Consider the following 9,930-nt stretch of genomic DNA (forward strand, 5'->3'; position numbering starts at 1 on the left):
AAATTTATAAATTACAAGCACATGTCTATAACTAAAGCAAGTTTTACCAAATGACACCTTAGCTGTACATGATACTTTCTATTTTCTATTCTTCATCAGTCTGTTCTGTTCAAATCCATCTTGTTTGAAAAAGTGAAGCAAGGGCCCAGACATGGAACTTAGTAGGAGAGTGCATGTTTGGGTTGTGTGAGGCCCCAGGTCTCATCCCTGCAACAAAGCAAGTAAACAAACAAGAAAGGTCATGAACTGGAGTGTGTGACTGTGTTTGTGTGTAAAAGTGTGAAAATGAGACTATGAGAAAGAGAGCAGAGAAATAATTGTAAATACTACCGTTCATTTCAAAAGACAGAGATCAGAGACATAGAAACAATATTGTATTTCATATTTCACCTTTATTTTTTGACTGATTATATTAGGTTTAATAAAAGGAAACCAGAGGCAAAATTGTCCTAAATAAATACATTTACAGGCAGGGGTAGATAGCATAGTGAGTATGCAAACAGATTCCCATGCCTAACACTCCGGAGTCCCAAGTTCAATCCCCTGCACAACAATAAACCAGGGCTAAGCAGTGCTCTGGTAGTACTAGTAGTAGTAATAATGATAATTTCATTTACTGCCATCCCTCATTACCCAGTTCTATTCTGTAACAAAATCTACTATGCTGTGAAATTTCCTGAACAGGTATGGTATCCTGCTATTCTTGGTGGCTGCCCTAGTCATTTAAAAATATTTTCTAAATAAGTTAATTAACTTATTTTATTTGTGTTTACTACTTTTTAAAAAAGTAAATAGGGATATTTATTCAATGTTTTTTATTAAGTTCTTGCTATGTTTTAAGTACTTGCCTAGTTCCTGGAGTTAGAATTAATGATGAACAGAGACAAATGTGCTTTAATAATATTCATTCTATTCAGGGCTCATAAATTCCAACAACACAGGTTAAGTTAAATACTGTACTCTGGAACTCAGTAGACTTGAAAAATCTGTCACTGGAGGGATATTTATTTATACTCTAGTTCATTGGTATAGATGGTGGCTTTATTTTGTTTTATAAATGAGAAACCTGAAATAAGAAAGTTAAGTGATTTGTTCCAAATCACACAGCTCATATTATAGCTGTTTATTACTATCTATCTATCTATCTATCTATCTATCTATCTATCTATATTTTAAAAGATTTATTTTCATGAGAGAGAAAGACCAGAGTACTCCTCAGTGTACTCCTCAGTGTTGGCATATGATGGCGCTGTAGACTGAACCTGTGACCTGTGGGGCTTCTGGAATGACAATCTGGTATGATACCTCTATACTATCTCTCTAGACCTATTACCATCCATCTTGTTACTAAATAGACATGTCAGTGTAATTAAAGACAAACATTGGAATATGTAGACATATTTTTTCTTCTTAGGTATATGGATTCTTGTGACTTATTTGCATCACCAAATATAGTATTAACCTTCAACTTCCAAGCACTTATGGTCATCTTCTCTTTTCAGCTTATCACTTAAGTGATAGCTATGGAACTATTTTGGAATATAAGGACTGCGTACCTCCAAAGTTCCTCAGAAATGCTAATTCCTTTCAGAAAGAAGAAGTGATTCATCTGTTACTGCAAAGACATGTAAAATTTGGGATAAGGATCAAATCCATATTGCGTCAATCCTTGAGTGAAAGTAGTATTTATTTATTCATTTATTTATTTTAAGAGTACTTTTTAAATAAGTGGAAATATTTTTTAAGTATACAGCATTGTGATGTGTGAAAATTCAAACTGTAGTACCCAGCAACATCATTTCATCAGAACATAGTCATGGTCTTTCATTCAAATAATGTATATGGCTCCTTTCTTATCCAAATTGATGCATCAAAAATGATACAGCCCACAAAGCTTAGAATATTTTCTTTATGTTTTAGATAGAGAAGGAGAGAGAGAGAGAGAGAGAGAGAGATCACAGCATCTGAAGCTCCCTTCAGTGTGATAGAAGATGGGCTTGAACCTTGGTCACACACATGAGAAAGCAGGACAACATTTAAGTGAACTGTTTTGCTGGTTCCTGAAGTATTTTTTCTTCAGTCCAGGGAAGCCTGGCTGGCATCCTGATGGCATCTGGAACCTGGTGGCTGAAAAGAGAGTTAACATACAAAGCCAAACAAATTGTTGAGCAATCATGGACCCAAAGGTTGGACTAGTCGAGAGGAAGTGTTGGGGGGGGGGGTTCTCACTGCAAACTCTAGTGTACTTCTGCTTTCAGGTATATATTTTGCACTAGTTTATGGATACGTGTGAACATATGCTCTCTCTCACAGAACCTGGTGTATATCTAGGTTTTGGGACTTTGTTAGAAAGTGATCCACCTGGGATGGAATACTATGAAAGGAAAGGTCTCACCCGAGTAATGAAGTTGAAGGGTTGTCATTCCACACCTTAAGTCTCTGGACACAGTCTGAGCTGAAGCATGTTGAGGTGGCAATGGTTGCGTTGATTAGGTTGCAATCGGCAGATGCCATATTATTTGATTTGAATTGGGAGAAGCATGTGGGAAAGTGGGCCCTATCCTAAGGATCCAGGACTGGGGGAAATATAGGCTCTATAGTGGAGATGTGAGGTTCCTGTTGTCTTAGGGTTCAAAAAGACAATGGATAGTTATTGTTATCATCACATTATTTGGTAATTGGGTTAACTTTGAAAAGTCCTTTTGTTAGGGTTTGCTGTATAGTACCCAGTATCTTTTATATAGCTGTGCCACTGGTTGCTTCTGATCTTCTTGGTCTAGGCTTTTGAGAGAGTCCGCATATCAAATACACAGCCTATCTGTTAAAAAGACTCAGTCTGTGTTTTAAAAACTTAGAGACATACAATCAATTTTCCTCCTCTCATATTAATTAACCAGTGATTTATATGACTATAATTTAATAGGTGTGTACATAAACACCATTCCCACCACCAAAAGAGTGTGTCCCATGCCACCCACCCACCCCCACCCCCCACCGGCCCAGGAAGCTGCATATTTACCCTTCACCATAGGGTTTTTACTTTGGTGCCCTACTTTCAATTTAGTTAGATCCTGCTTTTATTTTCCCTTTCAGATCTTCTTTCTCAACTTCTGTTGATGAGTGGGATCATCCCATACTCATCTTTATCTTTCTGACTTAGCTCACTTAACATAATTCCTTCTAGCTCTGTCCAAGATGGGTCAGAGAAGGTGGGTTCATTGTTCTTGACAGCTGTATAGTATTCCATTGTGTATATATACCACAGCTTTCTCAGCCACTCATCTGTTATTGGGCACCTGGGTTCCTTCCAGGTTTTAGCTATTATGAGTTGTGCTGCTATGAACATAGAGTACACCCCTTTTTTTGGTTGGGTATTATGGAGTCCTTGGGTTATATCCCCAGGAGAGGAATTACTGGATCATATGGAAGGTCCATGTCTAGCCTTGTGAGAGTTCTCCAGACTGCTCTCCAGAGAGGCTGGACCAATTTACATTCCCACCAGCAATGCAAAAGGGTCCCTCTGTCCCCACAGCCTCTCCAGCATTTGTTGCTGTTGTCCTTTTTGATGTATGCCATTCTCACAGGAGTGAGGTGGTTCTCAATGTTGTCTTAATTTGCATTTCTCTGACAATCAGCGACCTAGAGAAGTTTTTCATATGTTTGTTAGCCTTTTGGATCTCCTCTGAGGTGAATGTTTTGTTCATATCCTCTGCCCATTATTGGATGGGGTCATTTGCTTTTTTGGTGCTAAGTTTGCTGAGTTCTTTGTATATTTTGGTGATTAGTTTCTTGTCTGATGTATGGCATGTGAAGATCTTCTCCCATTCTGTGAGGTGTCTCTTTGTTTAATAGTTTCTTTGGATGTGCAGAAGCTTTTCAATTTGATGTAGTCCCATTGGTTTGTTTTTGCTTTAGTCTTCTTTGCAGTTGGGTTTGTTTCATTAAAGATGTCCTTGAGGTTTAGGTGGGAAACTGTTTTACCAATGTTTTCCTCTAAGTATTTGATTGTTTCTGGTCTAACATCCAGGTCTTTGATCCATTTGGAGTTGATTTTTGTTTCTGGTGAGATAAAGTGGTTCAATTTCATTCTTCTGCATGTTTCAATCCAGTTTTCCCAGCATCATTTATTGAAGAGAGCCTCCTTCTTCCATTTAATCCTTTGGGGCCCCCTTATCAAAGATTAGATGTCCATAGGGGTGGGGATTTATTTCTGGGATTTCAATTCTGTTCCACTGGTCTGTGTGCCTATTTTTGTTCCAGTACCATGCTGTTTTGATGATGATGGCTTTATAATACAGCTTGAGATCTGGGAGTGTGAGGCCTCCATTTCTGTTTCTTTTCCTCAAGATGGTTTTGGCAATTCTAGGTGTTTTCAGGTTCCAGATAAATGATTGTAGTTTTTGTTCTATTCTCTTAAAGAAGCTTGGTGGAACTTTGATGGGTATTCCATTAAATTTGTATATGGCTCTGGGGAGAATATTCATTTTGATGATATTTATTCTTCCAATCCATGAGCATGGGATATCTTTCCATTTCTTGGTATCAGTTTCTTTTTCCTGGAGTAGTGACTCATAGTTTTCAGTATACAAGTCTTTCACTTCTTTGGTCAACTTTATTCCTAAGGTATTTTATTGATTTTGCTGAAACAGTAAATGGGAGTGATTTCTGGATGTCTTCTTCTTCAGATTTAGTGTTTGCATAAAGAAATGTCACTGGTTTTTGTACATTGATTTTGTAGCCTGACACCTTGCTATATTGCCTAATAACTTCCAGTAGTTTTCTGCTGGATTCTTTAAGTTTTTTTATGTATACTATCATATCATCTGCAAATAGTGAGAGCTTGACTTCTTCCCTTCCAATCTGTATTCCTTTGATTTCTTTCTCTTGCCTGATTGCTATGGCAAAAAATACTATGTTGAAGAGTAATGGTGACAATGGACAGCCCTGTCTAGTCGCCGATCTGAGGGGGAATGCTTTCAGCTTCTGTCTATAGAGTATGATGTTGGCTGTAGGTTTTCTGTATATGGATTCCACTATCTTGAGGTATTGCCCAAGATTCTCAGTCCACCATCTTCTGGAATCCCGACATTTCTTTTCTGAGCCAAACATTACTAGTTTTTAGATAGAGACATGAGAGGGAGACAGACAAATAGAGTATGAGAGAGAGAGAGAGAAAGAGAGGCTATAGCAACAAAGCTTCCTTCAATATATTGGATCTGGTATCTAACCTGGGTCACACACATGACAAAGCAGTACACTACCCAAGAGAATTATTTTGCCAACACCTGAGTCAAGATCTTTTTTTTTTTTTTTTTTACACTCGTGGGTTTTCCAAAACTATGTAAAATGTCATTAGAAAAATAATTCATTTGAATATTACAGATGTTGGTGCATAATCCACTCTGGATCTCCAGCTACCATTCTATTCTCTCATTTAAAACAAACTTTTTTGTAAGAGTTGCCCACTTATAGTGAATCTTTTTTTCCCCACCAGGGTTATTGTTCTGGCTGATTGCTTACAGAGTGAATTCACCACTCCTGGCCGGTAACCAGTCCTCCTCTCCCACAACAAACCGTCACTTTTTTTTTTTAATTTTTCTTCCACTTTATAGAACAGAGAGAAAATGACAGGGAAAAAGGAGATAGATAGATAGAGAGAGAGAGAGCCACCTGCAGCACTATTTCATTGCTTGTAAAGCTTCTTTTCTGCTTGTAGTAGGGAGTGGGGATTTGAATCTAGCCCCCTGGGCATGGTAACATGCACACTCAACCAGGTGCATCACTTTCTGGCCACTATGGTGAAGTTTTGTTTTTGTTTCCCAAAGCACTCCCGAGCTCTGGCATATGATGGTGCTGGGGATTGAACCTGGGACCTCTGGTGTGCAAGCCCTGTGCACAAACTCCAGGTAGATTCTAGAGTAAATGAGGGAAAACAAAAAACAAAACAAAACAAAAAAAGGCTATTTATAGAACGGGATGAGTCCAGGACTCTAAAATCTGAGGCGGTAGACTCACATGCTGAAAGGACCAGATGTTCTGTAATCAGATGTTTTCTTTCGTGAATAGGTTTCTGTGATAGAAAGATTATTTTGAAGATAACCCTGACTCTGGCTAATATCCACAACTTTCTTCAACATCAGGGCATGGGAATATCTGGTTAATTGTTATATAAATATTTTGATTTAGCTCTATCAAGGCAACTGCAGGTGGGACTTGAATTTTAATAAATCTGGGAACTTTTTTCACAGCAATATCAAATGCTCTTTCTTTATTATTATGTTTTTGTTTGTTTATTATTGGATAGAGACAGAAAAATTGAATGGGAAGGAGAAAATAGAAATGGATAGAAGGCGGGGGAGACCTGTAGTACTGCTTCACTGTTCATGAAACATTTCCCCTGCAGGCGGGGGTTGGGATCCTTGAACACTGTAATATGTATGTTCAACCTGGTGTCACCACTTGACCTCTAAATACTAATTTTTTACTTCTTCTTTTTTTTTAAAAAAAATTATCTTTTATTTATTGTATAGAGACAGCCAGAAATCGAGAGGGCAGGGGGAGATAGAGAGGGAGAGAGACAGAGAGACACCCTGTTCACCCTGCTTCACCACTCATGAAGCTTTCCCCCTGCAGGTGGAGACTGTGGACTCCAACCCAGTGCCTTGCACACTGTAACATGTGCACTCAACCAGGTGCGCCACTGCCCGGCCCCCATAAATACTAATGTTTAAATTGATAATTTTGTTTGGACTGTGAACTATGTTACACATACCCAGACGACCTTTAGCAGGAAAAAAGTTCCCCAGAAATTATTAAAGATAATTCCTCTTGGGGACAGGTAGTGGCATACCCGGTGACGTGCACATAGTTCTAAACACATGGACCTGTGCAAGGATTGGGGTTCAAGTGCCCAGCTCCCCACCTGCAGAGGGGAAGCTTCACAAGCAGTGAAGCAGGTGTCTGTCTTCCTCTCTCCCTGTCTTATCTCCCCCTCCTCTTTCAATTTCTCTCTGTTCTATCCAATAAAATGGAAAGAAAAAATGGCCACCAGGAGCAGTGGACTCGTAGTGCTGGCACCAAGCCCCACTTATAACCCTGGAGGCTTAATTAATTAATTAATTAAATAGTAAATTCCTCCTGGGCCTACAGAGTCTTGATCAACCTTAACTCAAAATAATCTATGTGCCAAATCGACACATCTTGGGAAGGCCTGCTCTAGTCATCTTGGGGAGGCTTCACTGAACATTTGAGGGAGGCCTGTCCTTCGGTTGCATAAGTTTAGAACTGCAAAGCAATGCTCTTTCAAAGCCATAAACCCTTGATCTACAGGGTGCTAGCTAGTTGGCAAAATAAAAGAAGTGTTCTTACTGTTATCAAGTGGTGGCAAGGCGTATACAAGTGTGAAAATAACTGCTTCTTCAATGTTTGTGTGCATATCAAGAGAGTATGGGGGTAAATAGGTGCTATGAGCCTTACTTAGAGATTTGCTGTGGGCTCATTAAAGTGTAACAGAAGTATAAGCTCTGCTTATATAGACATTCTGAATTTTTACATGTACTAGTTATGATTGTGAGATCTATCTGGCTCTTTGCTGAAGATATATTTTTGACTATGATGAGAATGGATTCTCAGAAATAAAAGCTAAGGACTGTTTAGGGGGGAGTCGGGCGGTAGCGCAGCGGATTAAGCGCAGGTGGCGCAAAGGCAAGGACCTGCGTAAGGATCCCGGTTCGAGCCCCCGGCTCCCCACCTGCAGGGGAGTCGCTTCACAGGCGGTGAAGCAGGTCTGCAGGTGTCTGTCTTTCTCTCCCCCTCTCTGTCTTCCCCTCCTCTCTCCATTTCTCTCTGTCCTATCCAACAACAACAACAATAATAACTACAACAACAATGAAAAACAACAAGGGCAACAAAAAGGGTAAATAAATAAATATTAAAAAAAAAAAACTGTTTAGGGGACAAAAAAAAATCAGTTCCATCTTACATCTTCCAATTAAATTCACTCATCATTTGTGTGATCTTAAATGTACCACTATTTACACAGCAGACTTCCCTGCCTGAGGCACCAGTGGTCCCAGGTTCAGTTCCCAGCACCACCATAAACCAGAGTTGAGTAGTGCTCTGGACAATTAAATAAATAAATAAATGTATACTTTAGGGGAAAAAAGATTAAATGAGACTTGAAAACTCAGAAAGAGCACACCTAGTTAAACAGACACACTGCTTACCATGTGCAAGACCCTGGGTTCAAGCCTCAGTACAATAAGGAAGCATCATGGAAAGCACCAGTGGTACTCCACGGTGTCTTTCTGCCTCTCTCCTTCTCTGTCACCCCCTTCCTCTCTATTTCTGGATTTATCCAATAAATAAATAAAAATATAATAAAGAAAACTAAGAATAAAAGCTGTGGTCCAGGAGGTGGTGCAGTGGAGAAGGCACTGGACTCTCAAGCATGAGGTCCTGTGTTGGATCCCCAGTAGCACTTGTACCAGAGTGATGTTTGATTCTCTCTCTCATCCTATCTTTCTTATTAATTAATAAATAAAGTCGTAAAAAGAATAAAATAATTGGTTAGAGAATGACAGCGGTGGCATTGCACATGCTCAAGAACATTAGTTCATTCCCCAGTACCCCATAAAGGAGAAAAAGAAAGGGAAGGGGAGGGGAGGGAGGAGGGGAAGGAAAGGAAAGGAAAGGGGAAAGGAGAAAGGGAAAGGGTAAAGGGAAAGGGAAAGGGAGAAAGGGAAAGGGAAATGGGAAAGGGGAAAGGGAAAGGGAAAGGGAAAGGGAAAGGGAAATGAAAGGAAACCTAGATACTGGGCCTCTTTGCCCTAGTGGAGAGGCTTTGGTACTGTTGGTATTGTTCCTTTCTCTCCTTCTGTCTCTATCTGAAGAAAAAAAAAGTCATCCCAAGACAGTGAAACCTTAGTGGGGACCAAAAATAATAACCAAAGTAAATCTATTTCAATTTTACTATTACCATTTTTTAAATTTTATTTATTTATAAATCTATTAGAGACAGAAATTGAGAGGGGAGGGATATATATATATAGAGAGAGAGAGACAGAGACAGAGAGAGACAGAGAGACACCTGCAGCTCTGCTTCACCACTCATGAAGCTTCCCCCCTGCAGGTGGGGACCAGGGCCATGAACCTGGGTCCTTGCACACTGTAATATATGCACTTAACGAGGTATGCCACCACCTAGCCCCCTACTATTACCATTTTTAATGGCTATATAACATTTACAAATGAGAACATCCAATTACTGTAATTTTCACTACAAGGGAGTTAGGAATGAGTGGATCTGATTTCTGTGTCCTATGAGTAGCCCAGATTTTAAATTAATTTCTCCTGTTCAGGATTTAACATGAGCCTAAATTCCTAGGAGTAGATAAAGTCAATATTCATTCTGGGGCTCAGGGAAAAAGCCCAAAGAAGGCTTGAATTTCAGTTTAATACAAGTTGAGTTATTATGATAGCCTAGAAAATGCTAGAGATGTTAGGGCTGCTGAGATGTTTCCTAGATTAGATATTATCAAGATCTGGCTAGCCTTAAGATTCATCTACTCAATGTACAAACTTCATGGTTGGGTAGAGGAGAGTAGATATTGATGGCAGTCATGGGAAATGAAGGACAACAGTAGTTGTTACACTTTCTGATGAGTCTGTCAAGACCTAAATTATAACACTGTACAGAACCACAGGGCTGGTAGGTACTTTAGAATTATTAATCTCATTTTCACCCAGTGTAAGAATTTCTTCTCAGTGTTCTAGTTCAGCTGACAAATCCGCACTTTCAGAATGTTTTCTTAATTTAAAAATATACATTTTATTTTTTTAATGTTTATTTATTTCCTTTTGTTGCCCTTGTTGTTTTATTGTTGTAATTATTAATGTCCTTGTTGTTGGATAGGACAGAGAGAAATGGAG

This window comes from Erinaceus europaeus, chromosome 19 (assembly GCF_950295315.1).
Source record: "Erinaceus europaeus chromosome 19, mEriEur2.1, whole genome shotgun sequence".
Lineage (NCBI taxonomy): Eukaryota > Metazoa > Chordata > Mammalia > Eulipotyphla > Erinaceidae > Erinaceus > Erinaceus europaeus.